Below are 18,623 nucleotides of genomic sequence, written 5' to 3' on the forward strand. Positions count from 1 at the left end.
TTTTTTCATTTTCAAGTGTCCCTGCATTTACTGATTCCAGAAGCAGCCAGAAGCTGAAGACAGAATACACAGATACATCTTCCTTGCATTATTTCCAGCTGATTCAGAAGTAAGGAGGAATAAAATTCAAACCCCAAAAGCCTGAGGTCAGGAGAGTTTCATCTCACAGTCACAGATTCAGACATCTCCCATGAGGCTGCTAACGGAGCAGAGCCAAATGCCATGAACGGTATGACAGCTCATGCCTTCTTGCTCACACTACACCTCGTGTTACGCTGTTGCTTGTATGCTACTATTATACTCTCTGACCAACAGTGTGTAATGTTGTTGTGAAATTTAATTTAGGACTGTGAAATTAATTTACGACCTGCTTCACCTAAGAGTAGAAAGTAGTGGGAAAAGGTAGTGGTAGTCACATGAACTTCTAGTAGTTGATAATTTAGCCCTACAAGCCTAAGATTTAAAATTTAAGCTTGATGATGTGCTTTTGGTTTCCAAAGTTGAAAAGGGCACAGAACTTGCTACGCCTCTGCCAGCACTCTAAAAGGAAAGGAAAAGCACATTTCAGCGACTTCCCTCCCCGCCACACCATGAAAGAACTCAGAAGTCAAACAATCGTATTTTGGAGGGTACTAAAATTCCAGGCTCTTGGCAACTGTCATGACAAACTGCATCAAAACTAGACCGTGCAAGCATGCTATTTTTTTAAACAGCAGTTTTAATCAAAAAGTGAAGGTGTAGCAGTAGGGACTGATTTATATAGAAGATTAAAAAGAGAGTTACAAACATACTATTTTGGCCAAAGAACAACACAGAGAAAACATTACCAGGCGATGCATTTGTAAGGTATAGAAATAATAAAAACTGTTATCACATCATTTAGTGCCATAAAAAAAACCATTACTAGCAAAAAATAAGGTGAATTTAATTGTAGGACCACACAGCCAAAACACAAGAAAAAAATTGTACCAAAAAGGTACATACTAGGCTGTCAAATTGTCCCCCTCTAAGAGAAGATAGAAGCTTCATCATTAGGGACATTTGAAATTAGGCTGGGCAAAACACTAGCGAATGCACAACAGAGAGCACGCCGGCAAGAATATGGACCAAATTAGCTAAAAGTTCTTTTCTATTTCTCCAGCGTCTATAAATCTATTACCAGAGAGTAATTACATAAATTTAGGAAGCAAAGTAATTTGATAAGGAGGGAAAGATGAGACAGAGAGGAAAAAAAAGTGCTTTAACAGCTCAAGGCTGCTAGCAGAAGAACCTGCTTCCTTACACACGACAGGTCACTAAGAGAGACTAGACCTGTAAGGCACTACCGCTTGTACCAGCATAACTGTGCCAGGGTACCCACAGCGCCTAAAGATCAGCTTTCTGACATGTTTTAGGCAGGCTCAGGAGGTGTTTGGGGGCTCAGGAGACCTCTGGGGACATAAGTGGCAGCAGCTGGATGTGACCTCATAACTCAGCCGTTGGATATGGTGCTCCAAATGCACAAACTCACGAAACATTACAATAAGATTAATGTAATTAGTTCAGTTTTTTGCTTTGCTCCTGATTTCAGCAGATAACCCCTATTTAGAAAACACTTCAGCACATTGACAGCAGGAGGATTTAAACCTGTTTTCTAAATACTTTACTTACCAGGCACAAGTTATTACTGTGTGTAATACTGCTTTAATATGATTGTATTAATAATACATAGACTCTGCCTGCTCTTTCAGGTGCAAGCATTTAAGCACTAACCACAGGAAGTGGGACCCTACGTAGGTGTTTAGGATTTTGTTTTAAACAACAGAAGCCAGCATGGAAAATTTTTCTGCTAACACAATGACCTTTACAGCACTCTCAGACCAGCTGTAGGCTTTGGTAGGCTGCTTCCTCCTGCAAAAAATCTGGACAATGAACTTTGCTCAGAGAAGTACCTGGACATGCTCTGGAAGGTGCAGCGTTCCCATTACAGAGGCCCGCATTCACTGCTATCTGTTATATCAAATTTAAGCGGAAATGCTGAATAATGAGAACATTCAAAATTAGGACATTCCTAGCAAGCACATCTCAGCCTGCTTAAACAGTTGGCAACGTTTCTGTACAAGAGCCCAACAGCCCATCACAGGTTCAGAGGGCTACAGGGGAACACAGTGCCACAGAACCAGAGCGCAACCCTAACTGATAGCAGAGCAGGGACCCCAGCAGCTTTCATGTCTTCGCATCACTGTGCTGTACATCCAAATGTGCTAATTACAGGAGCTGTAATTTTAGTATTCTTTATACTAAACTTCTGGACATCCCTTGCCTATGCATTAAACAGCAGAAGCTGAGTGCCCCGGTAGTCTTACTTTCCCCAGCAAGCCTTAGGGTACTATACAACAAAGTAAATATTAGTTTGAATCTAAGAGCACACGGAAACAGGTCAAAGAGCTACAGACTGTTGTACGTCTTCTTTCAACTTCCTACTGTGCACAGAAAACAGAGCCCTAGGAAATCATCACAGGCGAAAAGCAATTGAAGAGAGAGAAGCGACATTCCAACAGCACAGATCTATTCACTTCCCTCAGACAGGTTAAGCTAACTTTGTACTAGGGACACGCTAGGAAAAGACTGTACGCCTCCAAGACGCTGTCCTTCTCACTTCAGACTTTTCCTCACACAAGGTTCACATCTGTAAAAGCATGGAGATTGTCTTTGAAACTTCAGACATGAACTTGAATTTTGTTTCTTCACTGAAAAGTTAGCGACCTGTTAGCTATAAAGGTAGGACCTCAGTCTTTTAGGAGAAGATATCCACTTCTCAAAGTTACCTATCAATGAATTGTGAAGCACTCTAATGAATTGTTTATTACTTTTGTACTATATTATTCTTTATTTCCTCATTGTGTTGCATGCTCCAGATTCTAAGCAACATCTCTAAAATCCATTATTGTGGCTGCCTGCTTTCTCTGGGGCAGATTCCTTGAATCATCTTTGTTCCTCGCACTTGTCTGCAGGTCAACATCCTACTTATAACTATTTTTGTTACTTGCACATTGTTGACAAGCTACTCAAGGCTCAAAAGAGCATCAAATCCATGGACTTGCACTCCAAATTTACTCACTACTACCTGATGAATGTAGTAGCTGTGCTAAAAGAAGGCAACATCAGCTTTAACGAAGAGTTCCCACTGCAACATCCGTCACTCCTCAGGACAGCCAAATCCTCAGTCAGCCGTACCTTGCAACTTACTGACCCTTCTATTTTATTAGCTTCTTTTAGCATCCTGTAACGGAAGCAGTTCAAGAACCGTGTTTGTTGGAATACAGAGCAACGACAAACAACAAAACATTTAGTAAGCGGGTAATTGCAATGGCAACTCACTCAACGATAATATTGAAAAAAATGCAAAAAAAAAAAAAAAAAGATGTTTGGAGAAAAAAAAAATACAATCTGGTCACCTTTGAATTAAAGGCTGTATGGCCTTATATACACAAACAGACTTTCCTTCATTTGCCCAGAGCAATACACCCCTGTACAAACAGAAGTTGCTCATTTTCTCCTATCTGCGGCAAACAAGCTAGGGGAAAGTAGGAAAGAACCAGGCACTGCCTGTCTCCTCTTCTCCTCACTCCCTAGGCTGACACAGTATGTTGATGCAGATTACTCCTACAAATAGAAAATCTCCCCTAAGAGAGTATTTTTCCTTCTCATTTTCTTGTTCACTCAGACTGGTTGAGAATCTGCCTGGCATCAAATTAGCACTGTAGGGCTGAGAAACAGATGATGCTAGTTTTAAATCATGAGGCTTGGAAAAAGACACTTCAAGGTATCGGGAACATCTGTCATTCTTCATACAGGGGTATAATAACTTCAAACCCTAAATGACAGCAGTACATCTCATCTGTACTGGCACTTTTATTCCCCTTCCCTTGTTAATATCACAATTTTCACCAACCATATAGGCAGCAGGTTTTATGTTCTTTCTAAAACCTAGAGAAGCAGAGATGGTACCCTGGGGAAAAGGAAAGAGAGATACAAAATCCCCCACCCAAAAGCACAGATGCTGACAGGCAAGTGAACAGAAATCAAGTTTCAAGCCTTAAAGAGAGCTCACAGCCAACACTGATAGGCTAAAATTTGACCTGCTGTCTCATATACCAGAGTTATCCTTGAGAAGTTTGCAGTTGCCTTTGCAAGAACAAAGTATTGCTAGGGCAGCATTCATCATAGTATCTTCTTGGCATTTGCTATACTGAGATTCAAAATGAACTTGCTAATAGTATTTAGATACAAAGAAAAGCTGGAATGTATTAAAGATGATCCATTGCATCTCTTATTAAAGCCTTTTGCAATACTTTGTATTTTTATCCCTAAAGAGATCAGCAAATAGGTTCAGAAGAAATTAGAACATCATCTTTTTACTTTGCTCACTTTTGAGGACTGAGAAGCTGAATAATTATTTTTTCCTTAATTTTGCAGATTTAAGTGTTTTGAATGAATGTCTAGCAAGGAGACAAATATCCAGCTTGTGATCCAAATGCAATGTAAAGTTTTTCAATGTTTACCTATCTTAACACTTTCCCAAAAGCTAAATAGTTGAGAGATCTCGATTTTGAAAATGAAGACAGACAAAACCTACAAGCAGCATTCTCTGAAAACCTTTAAACAGCTAACCATTCACAGGCATCATGCACCCTCCAGTTAAAAATATCAGTCATGCCAACAATTATTCTAAATTTCTTCTTTACCTTCTCACTATTTTTCCACTTTTAAATCACAGAGCACACTAATACAGGAGGGTCTTGACTTACTTCTTTCCTCAGTATCCCATCTTTACTATTCTTAGGGCTGAGAACCTGTAATAGCTCTCAATTATTTCCATTGGACACAGCTACTTCTTTAGGTCAGCTCCAGAAGCCTGCACTGCAGCATGTACTCACAAATCCACACCAACTCATAATCTGTATGTACAATAGGAAAGCCAAGCTTTTAGGTCATGATGCTTGTATAACATTGGGCAAAATATTCAGCATTTCTGTTTCAGGTTCCCTATAGTCATGGTCTATACAGCTCTTTTCATGACCACTTTCAGAAAAATTGCCTGCACTCAAATCCAAGAAACAAATACTTAACACAACAGACTGGTACATATGAAAAGGAGCTACAAATACGTCACTTAAAGCAAATACTGTAAATGAATCTCCAAAAAAAGTTTTACTGGTTTGATCAAAATAAGTAATCTAGTGCATTGATGAAAAGGAAAAAAAAAAAAAAAAATCATTCTTTTCCCCCCACCCCAAACCTCACATCATAACTTCAGCTACCATCTCTGGAGCTAAGGGAAGGAACACACAACTATTTCAAAATAAAGCACATATTTATGAAAATAAATTCTCAAGAACCTTGAGCTACAGTTATTAACATTGTACAAAGCTTCCTGTTTCTGTTTCAAGTCTCTGAATAAATGTACTCCTACAACTGAGGATCCTTCTCATCAAGCAAATGGTAAACCTTACATATAAATGGCAAATAGCAATGGTAAATCTTACATATAAATGTTTTTTAAATGACTGAATTGCAGCAATGCAGCCTGATGGCTGGTCCAGAGAATCAGGTCTCACTCAGCTTTAATTAAGCGCTGTGACCCAGTGCCCAGGCAAAGCTTTTGTACTTTGACACAACTGGGCACCCTTCATTCCTTCCAGAGGGCTGGCAAAGTATAACTCATCCATTAACTGCATGTTTTCTCTGGCTCCTTTCTTTTATTTTCTTTTCTTGTATAAACCTCATACACTGAAAAAAAAACCCTTTACTCTTTATGACTGTATTTACTGGAAAAAAAAATCTTTACTCTTTATAAAAAAAGATCTTTACTCTTTATGATTTTATTTTCTGTTTAGTCATTCTGTTACTCTGTAGACAAACTATAAATTACTTTGATGATTTAGAAAGAAAAAACTCTAAGCACGGTTTTCCAGCATGCACGAGAAAATCTCCCTGATGAGGGGTTAGCAGCAAAAACCTGTGCCCAGGGAGGCATGCCAGCTCCTAGCGAAGGCTCGATCCATCCCGGGGGGCAGCACCTGGAGGATCAGCATTTTGGTTTAACCCAGCACCCCTCACGCAAGAACTCAGGTCTGTTTGAAACCCGCAGATCTTAAATCGCACTTCACGTTTAAAGAGTGAGCTTAACTGCTCCCCTAAATACAAGCCTAGGAAAGTGTTCTTGCATTCATTACACAGGAAAATGTTACCGCCACCAGAGCTGACACCTCAGATTTCCTCGTTATTGCCAGTTACAGCTGAATTATTTAGACACTCCATACAACACAGAATGCTTTCCACAGTGAAAAGCACAGATTAACATATTCGCATAGAATAGACATAGAATTCACTTCTTCACCTGCACAGACACGAACAGAATGAAAGTATACTGTAAACAGGGTTGGTTATTAATCTTGAGATAGGCAGTGCTTTCTTTCCAAGCTCCCGGTTATGCGGTTCAGCACAGGCAGCCTCTGGGAAGATCAGCCACTATTTGTCAAACCCAAGGAAACGAAATGGAAAGCAGAAGGAAGCGCGGCGGCCTGCCTGCTTCCTTGTGCGCAATCGCACTTTCCAAGACCTTCGCAGAAGGACTGTCCGGCCCTTTGCTTTCCAAAAGGGCATGAACTTGATGTAGTGCTGAAGAAGTATAACAGGAAACACAATTATGTAACATCTACTGAAACTTTAGCTTTTAAATTCCCTTCCATCAGGGATGTTGAAAAAGCAATTTTTATTGAGCTATGGAATCCAATAAAACTCTAACACTGCAAAGGCTCTGGGACTGCCTTAAGTAATAATGTATATACGACTAGGAAGTCAGTTTTTATGCTGTACAACCTACATTTTTTTCTTTTTAATTTAAACTTTAACTTATCTTTTCTTTGGGTAGAAACTTCACAAAAAAGATTATTATCTAATTACAAGTCAAAATCCTGTGTCACTGTCAACAGCAATAATGCACATAAACACATTAGAAGATCTGGACCAAACTGACATGGGAGTACAAAATCAACTATGTTCCATTGAGGTTTAATATCTTACGTACCAAGATCACTTTTAAAAACATGGCTGAAGTCTACGAACCACTTAGATTTTATATGGCTTTATTCTTTATGTGGAACACAAAATACATTATTGCTAACTATTGGCTTAAAGCCCAACTATTTTATCATCCTTTCATCTAACAGAAAAAGCCAACATACCAGTTTCAACTACCTTTTTTATTTATAGAGGGCCTAATTTATGGATATGACTGAATGACTTACAAAGTGTTGTGTCATACTGTACCTGAAGAAACATAGCAACTCCCCCATGCCCTGTGGCAAGAAGGTTACAATAAGCGGTTTTTTTCCCCCTGTTGGCTCATAATATACCTTTACTATGAATATTATGTAATCCAATTTTATAGTAATGAGTCCTCCCCTAAAAAGAGGATGGATTTCAGCTATCATATGTAGCAAACAGCACTGAACAAGCACGTGATAGAACTTTATTAAAAAGGCTGTATAAAAAGTCCATCTCTTTTCTCAGCATCAACAGCATTTTTAAAAGGGAAAGAAAACAAATATTTTATGTCCTTGGTAGCTTTTTGAACAATTATCTAGTTGTCTTTTTTTTTTTCTTTTTGTATATTCTCCACTAAGACACCATAACTGATTAACTACTTGGAAAGGATGAAATAGGAAATTGTCTTCAACTGAACCTTTCTTGAAGTTTAGAGAAGTTCATCTCAGGGATGAGCAACCCCTCCCTTGTGGAAGAGGCAGCCTGTAACAAGGTCCCTACTTTCTTGTACTTCCCTTTGACCATAATCCATTAACTGGGGTCTGCTAGCTACAAACCACCTTTGCAGGTGCCCTCTATAGACATTTTGGCTTCATCTCACTGCAGTGCCTCTCCATAGCAGCATTTGTGAATGTTTGCCCATATTACCTTTCCAAATCTGCGCTGACTCCAAATTGCTTTTTCTTCCAAAGTGACAAAGCTCCATGTCACAGAATAAAAGCACAGAGGCCAAAAAGTGACTGACAAGTGTTCAGAGCCTTGTAATAGGGGATCTCCCCCACCAGGTTTGGAGTGAGGCACATGTATTTCCCTCCTTTAAAAGGACGCTGTGCCAGTATGGCTCATCCTCCTGAAGAAGTGTCGATGGAAGCTGGGAGGCTCTTCTCTCAAAAGCTAGTACGGGTAAAGGAGCCTTAAGAGCAGCAAATAGAGATTTGTAGGAAGGCTTAAAGGAGAAAAAAAATTCAAGAAACAATTAAATTTCTGTAACATAACTCTCACATATACTTTCCTTGGCATAATGAGTATTTGCCTCAGCTTGTTAAAGTGCCAGAGTTTACGAGCACGTCTTCATGCAGGGACTGCCTCTGCTCACATCAGCTTCATTCACGAACGTCTAATACAGACAATTCCTGCACTGACAGCATTGACCCACCAATAAAGGGGCAGAGCTGAACATCTTCAACAGTCATTCATGGCAGTCAGTCATTGTTTCATCCTTTCTGATGCATGAGTTTCCTTGACTTTTCTCTTAAAAAAAGAAAAAAAAAAGAAAAGAAAAGAAAAAAAAAATCTACCAGGGACCAAGAGAGGCTATTTGTGACAAGCTAAGATAACTTACAGCATAGCGCTTATGTTTAAGGCCTACCACTTGATTCTTTTCTATTTGAATTTTTCAGTACCATACAGGTCAAAAAGCAATTTCAGATCCTGTAATTCAGGAGGGAAAAATAAGCAGCAGCATGCAGGACTAGGAAAATTAGAAGGGACCTTCATCCTGATCTTAGCAAGTCCAGTCTTTTGACAGTTTTGCCTTCTGGACGAGTATGAAGGTGTGAGACTTTCTAAGACTTTAGCTTGGTAATTACTGGATGCCTTTTAATAAGACAAGAGTGCCAGAGGGAAATACTAACTCTCAGCTCAGCTAAGTGGGAGATGATAAACTCGAGCTATTATAACAACACTGAAGCTCAAGCTAATTACATTGCTCAAAACTAAGCAGCTTATTACGGGAGTGCCCAAGATGTGTTGCTGGAGAACAGTTTCTTGAGCTGAAAATGAAATTTTGAGACTAAACAAGAGACTCTAGTGTCTCTTTTTTTTGTCCAGATACAGGAGAGCCAGATTCAGAACTTTTGCTGGTCTAGCACAAGTTCAATTTTTTAATAAAATATATGACAACACTAGCAGAAGAGAGAGGAACTGACTTTGTAACAGATAACTTAGGGCATTGCCTGGCCCAGAGCAGATATGTTCAAGGCTCTAGTATGAACCAACTAAAGCACACACCTGAACTTGGACTGCACTCAAAAAGCAAGCTTGAGTTCCTGAGTACTCTAAACCATGCCTATGTCCATCTGGTTTTCAGACATGAAGAATACTATAAATAGCATTCCAATAAATATCAAAAACAAGTCTGGAAACTTAGTATTAGACTGCCAAGTAACCATATTCTAAGCCAGCTCAAATTTCTAGGAACCTGACAGCCTTAAGTCCAGCCTTCTATGTGGTGGAGCTCCTTCAACTGTTTTTTTTCCTGAAGGGGGCAACACGTGCAAACCAAAGGATTTCTGCTGCAAATTTTCTGTAAACCATTGTTAAGGTCTGAACAGCAATCCAGTGAACGTGTGCTAGCATATCTAGGTTTTCCATTACAGTATTTTTACCATACATATATATTTATTATTTTATATATATATATGGGTGGAGGATAGGGGTGATGTAGCCCACTCATACCCTCTTCACCCAAATCTAGCCTTACCTATAGTTTAATGACTAGGTGGTATAGGTTTGAGCTGAGAAAGGCATAGAAGCCATGCCTCCCACATAAGTGCTTTAATCTGTGTGTCTTTACTGTCTTACAATAAGACAAGCAGAAACATCCAGGTGACTAGCCATTGCTGTCTGGCTAAGACTGCTTCAGCAACACTCTTCAGAATGTTATTTTGTCTCAAGGTTTCATCTAGACAAACGATCTTCCTTCTCTCCTTTTCTCAAGCTAGAAACCCTGAAAGCAGCCTATTGCCAGCACCATAGCGGGACAGCTGGTGATGGTCAGAAGGCAGTGAACTCTGCCGTATGCCCTGGCAAATGACACTGCCTGTCTTTTTCTTTTTCTTCCCCCCCCCATATACAAACCCATTCCCAGAACATCATGACTATGGGCAATTCCTGCTCCTACCGTGTTTTGGAATGAAGGACCATTTTCACCCAAGAAAAGGTCTGACTTCAGCTTAAGTTGAATGCAACTCTAAAAGGTGCCTAAGTGACTCCGTAATTTCTAAAGGAAGCTAGTGCTATCAGTGGATCATCAGCACTATTTCACTCTACAGATCCACTGCTATTAGGCATGACTATTCAATAACATAGACATAGCCAAAGGGAACATGTATTTTCCATTTATAATCAGTCCAGGACTCATTGCAGAATAACAAGAATTTTCTTCTACCTATGTAGGCTCACATGTAGCACAAATGAGCATGGAGAGGTTTTTACCCCATTTGTATCTCACCTGATTTAATGAATTAATAGTCTTAGTATGAGACAGTCTTATAAGATTTAAGCTGGAAGAAATAAATAGTCAATAGAGAGCATCTCACTTGCATGTAGAAGATTACTTGGTTAGACCCAGCAACATTTCCAGAGAGAAACTAAATTCAGAGATGCTTCACATCATTGGAAGGATGCATACAGAAACACTGAATACTATTAAAAAAAAAAATGTGGAGAAAACCGTTTGCTAGTATGATACACATTCAATACAACTTAACAGTCATTTAAATTATACAGCCAGTAATACCTAATAAAGCTACATTAACAGCTTGTTACTGACTAGTTACATAGCATCTAAAATGTAGGTGTAGGGTAATAAGACAGTACTTGCTATTCATTTAGTGCAGCTTAAATACACAATCGAGTTCAGCTTCTGAACCACATAGTGGAGCATTACATGAGTACAATTGCTTTTGGATCACTTACATGCTTTGGCATAGTGCTTCAGTTGCATTTAATTACTATGTAGTTACATACCAATGAGTCAAAAGAATATTTATCATGATGAAAATATACATCTATATGTGCCTTAACATTTTCCAGTGCTTATGTACCAGAAATAGTAAGGTTCTGTTTTCTGCAGCACTTACTGGAACACTTATATTAATTTCTGTTTAGATATCTGTAGTCCAGTGCCCCCAAAATTGCCTTATTTCAGTCTCCAAATTCAATAAAAGCAATGTCCAAGCTGGGCAGGTGCACTTCATAGTCGGAGCATCTAATTGCTTGCTGAGTGAGATGTGGTTCAAAACTTAATTTTCAATTAGATCCCTCAAGAAGAAAACGAGCATTTAAATGTGTGAGATGTTGCAGTAAGAGTCACTGAGCAAATTGTACAATAGAACATGTTGCTAAACATAAGAGTGTCTACCACTGAACATAAAGAAAGAAATGCTTGGCATTGAGGACTAAAATGCAGAGGCAAGTGCCCTTTGAAAACCACGAACAGAAAGAGTTAATGATGTCCAGGAAACTCAAGCATACTATGTCCAGAAAAGGGGAAGGTCTAAAAAGATTTTCAAAGACAGTCACACTCATTTGCACTGCTCTGATGTAAAAAATTAACCTCAAAAGCTGGAGCCAGACCAAGGATTATTAGTATAAATGAAAATCTCTCAAGAACTACTAAATGAGTTTTCATCTATGCTATTTTCAATTATATAACCCATGTGTTTAAGAACTTCTACCTCTCTTAAAGTATGTATACTTTGAAAATAGTTCTCATTTAACTCATTATCTACCAATATATTCTGTTACTGACTCCTTCTAGATTGACTTGCAGCTTTATGAGCAAGAATATTTTCAAAAGCTCTGGCAGGGCCTAAATTTTGCTCCCACTCCAAACTAGGGAAGTTGCAAACTGTCTCCAACAGAAACAGGGTTAGCTGAACACTCTGAGCACTTTGAATAATCTCTCGATTAACCTGCAAGCTTTTGTTTGCGTTTACACAACTGCATTCACCATGAAGATGAACACACAACTAAGAGAGCAACGTAATTAATACAGTAAAACATATATATTCAGTCAAAATGCATTTTGATGCATGTAACTGAAAAGTTGTACAATTAGCAAGGAGAATTCAGGCCCTACTCTAAGAATCAAAGGCTATTACCTGGAAAGCGGTGGTTCAAAAAAGGATTGTAGACGCCACACCATGCAGCACCTAAACATGAGCTCCCGTTCCAATATTGTAGCCAAAGTACATAGATAAGCAAGCCAAGCCAAAAAAAGCCTGCGTGCTTTTTGGATGCTTGCACTAGCAAACTGAGTCAAGAGAGAGAATACATTTTATGAAATAAACAGCAGAATCCTATTCTGGTACTAACATTTTTAGTAGGGCACTAAAAACAAAGAATAGATTGAGAAATGACTTGGTCATAATTGATAATTACCCATAACTGGAAAAAATACAAGATGCTAAAGACCTCTCTAATCTTATACAAAAAAAATGAAACAAAAATCAATAGCTGGAATCTGAAGTGAGATAAACCCAAACAAAAAACAGGCACACCATATGCATATTTTTAAATAGTCAGGGTGATTCATCATGAGAAGAACATCCCAAAATGAAGTGAGAGGTTCTTATTCAGTCTGAATTCAGTGACAAAGATAAAGACCAACAGTCTTCAGCCTGGAAGAGAGACACTTAGGTTAAATTCATCTTACCAGATGTAGTACAGCAGGAAACAAGCACAAGTTAAAGGCCCGTGATAGTCAGAAAGTAACACTAAGTGATCACATGTTCCCAGTTTTGCACTGCACACACAAATTCTAGAATCTTTAACTCCATGAAGAAATGTTCCTACTTAGGATCTCTTCACATTACTACAAAAAAGTATTAATAATAATAATAAAAATAAATGCTTATATTGAGAAATGTAGGGCCCCCTTCTGAGAAGAGAACACCACTCAAACTTTTTCTTTAAATGAGCGATAATGAACATACAAAAGCAACAGGAATCTCGCCACTGGCTTGTTTAGATTTTCGATCAGATCCAAAGTGCTATTATCATGTAAGATCCAAATTTAATTTCTCAGGAGGGAATTTTCAGAAACCATCCTGGTATGAATATTAAACAATAAGAACCTAAACTGACTTCCCTATTCAATATTAGAAAAATCAATACAATGAATATTAGATCCAGAGATTCTATTTGCATTAAGGTTTAACAGAAAGTACAGTCATGCCACTCAAAGAAAAAACAAATCATACTTCATGCTGGAACATTTGCTTAATAACACAGCTGAATGTCAGCTGAAGATTTCTGTTGCAGTATTAAACCTGAGAAAATAAAGAGTAAATGTCTAAGCACTGTTACTGCATGATAAAATTATACTGGTTGAAAAACAAAAACTCTAAAAGCAAAGCTCATTCACCGTATGGCAACTCTGGTAGTATCCTGCACTCCCTAACTGCGTGGCCGCTGCCCTTCCACTTCAGCGGACGCCGTTAGCGTACGAGGGGACAGTATCTGCGACCCTGGAGTCTGCCTGGAGAGCCTGAAAAGAGCATCTAAACCATATTAATCCAAATCAGACTTGATCTATGTTTTATTTTCATTGCCACAAGGAAGTTTCTCTATGGAAGAATTTGTCTCAGTTGTGTTAGGCAGCTCAAGGTACCGAGCTGCGAGGTATCGAGGTACCTACGCTGCAAACCTCCTGCCGACACTGTGCAGCAGCACGTGCTGCAGAGACTGCTTGAACCATCACAGCTCTGGGTGGTACAGCTGTACAACAGTATGCTGCGCGGTGGTACCTGCGCAGGTCTAGGAGGAAAACACCTGCAGTAGCACAGCACCAGACCTGAGTTAGAAGCATTACAACTCGGGGAAGCTTTTCAGATTAAGTACAGCACTCTGTGGATGTAGTTACATTGCCTTCGCCGTTACAGAATTAACATGGTTGTCACCGGCGCGGGTAGCCTTATCTGGTGTCCGTCCTCGGGGAGCTCCCCTGTGCTTCCTTCCTCTCCTTTCCCAAAAGCAATACCCCAGTTAGAACAACTCCAGGAACTCTCCGACTCAGAGGACTTGCACGACCTTTCTGGGAAACCCCAAAGGCACAGAGCGAGCTATGGCTTGGGTAAATCCTTTCTCTGTCTCCTTCTTTCATAACCTGTTTCATCTTCCTGGTGCTTAGAATGGCTGCTTTTACAACCATTAAACGCATGATACGTTTCAAAGCGGTATTTTGAGAAACTGTTTCTATTAAGAATGTAGCAGCCTCTTTCCAGAAATCAGCTCTTCCGCATTTTGCATCTCTGGGAAGTAAACTATAGCAGGGATAGGTTTTCTTTGAAAATGCCTATCACAGTACATGCAGGGCTGGTCTTAATTTTCCAGATTAGAAAAGCTTGGCTGTCAGATCTGATAAGCCTATAAATTTCAATTTATAAAACTGGGCCAATTATGCTCTCTTGTAGGTCAAAAAGAGCAGCTTTTCCAATGATCAAAGTTACTATTAGGCTGCAGAGTTCTCTCTGAAGAGCAAGTCACAGACTCGCAGCGTATGCTCACTTTCCCAGCCACTGCAGAAACACGGATCTTAGAGCAAAGTAACCAGATCCAAACAGTGTCAAACACAAAGGAATCGATTTCCAACCTTGTTTTCCCACAGCACAGTTTGCAAACTAGATTCTACAGGCTCTACAGATTAAATGCAGAATTATAAATTTGGCATTTTAGTATGTCACAGAAAGCATTACTATACATATCTGCATATTGTTAAATACATCAGAGTAATAAAATGGCTTCACAGATCAGCAAATATTAAGACCAAGTGATATTCCTGCGATCATCTAGTATGGCATCCAGCGGTCCCTGCACCTCGGTGAGCATGCTCTGCTCAGTATTTAACTCCACTAGTCAGCCTAGTTTTAACACAACCAATGCTCTCCTAATAGCTGACTCAGTTACTACAGATTAATTTGAACCTATTGGGAGGATATGAAAAACAAACCCTGAGCAACCACAACCTTCCTAAGACAACAGGAATTTCTGGCTAACACTGTGGAAGCACAGTTTATTTTTTCTCTACTTTAGATGAAACAAAGAAATACGCCCAGGCGGCAGAAACCTGCAGGGACTTTGAAAGGAAGAAAAGAAGTTGCAGAAGGTGACTGCTTAGAAAACAGGAGAAGTAATTTGTATGACCATGGTTTGAATGCTAGATGCATTTGCGTCATTTTTTAAACAGCGGAACCCAAGAAATCAGCTAACCAAGAGCCGGCTTAAGGTTATGAGCACAGAGTTTCAAAGATTTTGTAATGTTATTTTCCTGTATGCTAAGCAGAAGGATACATGATCCAAGAAGCGGTTCCTTCGAAACCTCCTCTTGCAGGCTGAGAACACTGTATGACTTCCTTCACTAGGCCACCTGCCCCAAGAGGAAGAATCTGCTTCCAGTGCAGCCTGCGCCAGACTCTGCACTTCAGCAAGGCAATGAAACATGCGCTTAACCGCAATTTAAAGCATACTGTAGTATCACTGATTTAAGAGGAACTTACACAGTTATGAACATGTGAGTAAGTAGTTTCCTTGGCCAAATCAAAGCCTCTGCTTGGAGAAGATATCTTCTTACCGTGATTTAACAAATACGCTGTCATTACATAAACAAGGCAAAATGAAGCTGTATGGCTATTTAGAAGAACAAAGCAAGAAAGAACACTGAGAAATACTGGTATTATATTGTAAATAACACCGAAGCAGACAGAATATACAGAAAATAAAGACAACAGAAATGAATGTATGAATTACTTATAGATTAAGACAGAAAAGTTTCAGAGCCACTGCTGATCTATTTTATCTTTTTTTTTTTTTAATATTAGCATCTAGCATTTTATTAGTACCTAAATTTTCAGAATGGAGTAGGCCCCTTTCTGAAAATGAGGTCCTATATGATGTCTTCATCACCCTTCTTCCGCCTTTTAGAAGGAAGGACAACCCCCTCCCACACACACTCCCCACTTTAGAAATTCTTTAATAATTTTTCCCTGTCGAAAGCCTAAGTTAAGAGCAACACATTGTATAGGAATTTACTTCTATTCACAGAACACTTCCAAACGGAGCACAAAAGTCTGCAAAAATATTTCTTTCAGAATAGCACATTACACTGTAACTGTAATATCAATAGAGAGATTTTAACTGCATCATTAAGTTTTCATGCAGGACCACGCAGAGCTGCATTCCTTACCTCGAAGGCAGGCAGGCAATTTGGACAACTCATTCAGGCTACATTCTGCTCCCAACTGCCTTCTTCCCTCCTCAAGAAGGGCAGGAACAGGACTCGGGATGGGTTCACCGGTTCCAGTACTAGCAGCTGGCCCTTTAGGTGCCGTCTTTCTCGAGGACTTGGGGTGAACTGCTGTGACAGAAGAACATATGGGGACTACTGCCCCCGGACAGAGCAACAGCACGCGCCCTCCGTCAGGCAGGCAGGCAGGCAGGCCGGCGGCAGGAGAGCAGCCACGGCCTGCCCCTACAGCAATGCGTGTGGCCAGCTGGGTCGAAAAGGTTGTTTTTTTTCTTTTAATCAGTTTTATCCCAAGGTATTTTTAAGAATGGCTTGTACCTATATTTTACCCCCAAAATTGTATTTTCAAAGGAATTCATTTCGATTTGCACAACCTATTTTTTCCTTTTATAAATGGAAGTGTATTGCATAATGGAGCAGATACCTCTTAAAAATTTAAAGAGATTAGCCATTCTGTTGTTCAAGAAAAATGACACTACTATGGATTATTTTTTAAAAATGCTGATTACATCTGGCTCACCACTTCACAGATGTGCCAAGCCTTTCCATGTAGACAAGACTTTTGACACGCTAACCTATTAATGATAGCATGCAGGTGGACTGTCGATTTCAAAATCAGACATGAAACAGTAATTTGCTGCTGAATGAATTATGTCAAGTTTGTCTTGCTGTGATACTTCACGGCATTTAATCAGGCTTTTCCAACGATCTAAATCTTATATAAAGAGGAATAGAAGAAAAGCATAAAGAATTTAGACACGCTAGTCATTCAATCTTCATTCGCAAGAGCAACAAACATTGCTCTTTCAGAAAGAGCAATGCTCTTTTTTCTGCTCTTGACTGCAGTCACAAATAAACCTGTGCAAGTAGTAGCATGCAAAGTGCATTTGCTGCAACACTGTGGTTAACAGAACAGTGCATTCAAAATATCAGCAGTTATATTTTAGCACTTGTCCTCAATGTGTTCTGACAAAAGGAATGAAGTCAAATTCCTAGAAAGTGCTCCAATTCTTTCTGCTGTAAGTGTTCTCCAAGTTCCTAAATTATTATGGAAGGCTACTGAGTAAGAAGCTAAATGACCCACACTTACTGCCAACAGCTGAATGTCCTGCATTTTGCTGAAATGGGAAGTGAGACTGCCGCGCTGTGAGCTCATCCACCCAGCAAGCCAGAATTGGAAAGATTATTAATAAAGAGGATGCACAAAGTCATCTATCACTGTAAAGCTTGATCCTGCAATACATTTAAAACTTTCATGGGTTTAAAAGAGGATTTTATTTCCGGCAAGTTTCAATGCTTCTAAATTTCCAGATTTTAATCAAGAATCTCATAATATTTCGGTATATTCTTGTAATTCCATACTGCTAAAGTGATGGAATTATTTCAGAAGTTCAGCTTTTACTTAAAATTCAGCTCCTAATTTACATTCTTATGTAGCAGCCTACATTCTTTTTTGCACTCTTACAGGTAAATTTGTGATTAAAATATCATCCAGAAAACTTAATGTGTAGAAGGCAAAAGATGAACTGAAGTCAAAATTACTATTTTTAAAATATCACAACTGAAGGCATTTTCGTGATTTGGAGAGAAGAGAGATTTACTCAATTTTTAATGCTTGAAGTTGGCAATCCTAGAGCAGCTTTACAAGAAATGCCACATATATGTTTGAAGGTTCAAAGAGTTTTCCCCATATTTATGGATACTTCTCTTATACTAATTGTATCATATCTTGCATTTCTTAATGTTAAGCTGTTGGTATTTTTATAATGCTTTAGGTGGCGTTTTGGAATTCAGGCCCCATAGACACAACTTTCCTTATTCCTATGGAAACTGTAATTACTGTTTTCACGCACTGTGTAGCCCAGAAAAGATGATAAAGAATAGGAATAACAACTTCAGGATGATTTAATTTCTTTATTCTTTTAAGTAGGCAGTGCCAGATATTTTCCTTTCCCACTACAGCTTTTCAGCACTTCTGCTGCAAAACTAAATCACTATCTAGTATTTATGGAAATAAAGCAAAGTAGAACAAGGCAAACAGAGACAAACTATGTAAAAAAGCAAAGTCAGAATTCATCCTCTTTAACTACTTGAGAAGATAAGAACACACGCATCTTGCGGATGAATCAGCCCTTGAGGTAAGCAAGTCTGTTCCTTAATCAGAAGCTTTTTCTCCAGCTACTTAAGTCTTAGAGGTGAAAGCCAAAGCCCTGGAGAACCGTGTTAGCTGGCATAAACTGTATACCCCCTACTAAAGAGGAAGACGAAAGGACAGGGAGAGGGC

Source organism: Dromaius novaehollandiae, chromosome 14 (genome assembly GCF_036370855.1).
Source record: "Dromaius novaehollandiae isolate bDroNov1 chromosome 14, bDroNov1.hap1, whole genome shotgun sequence".
NCBI lineage: Eukaryota > Metazoa > Chordata > Aves > Casuariiformes > Dromaiidae > Dromaius > Dromaius novaehollandiae.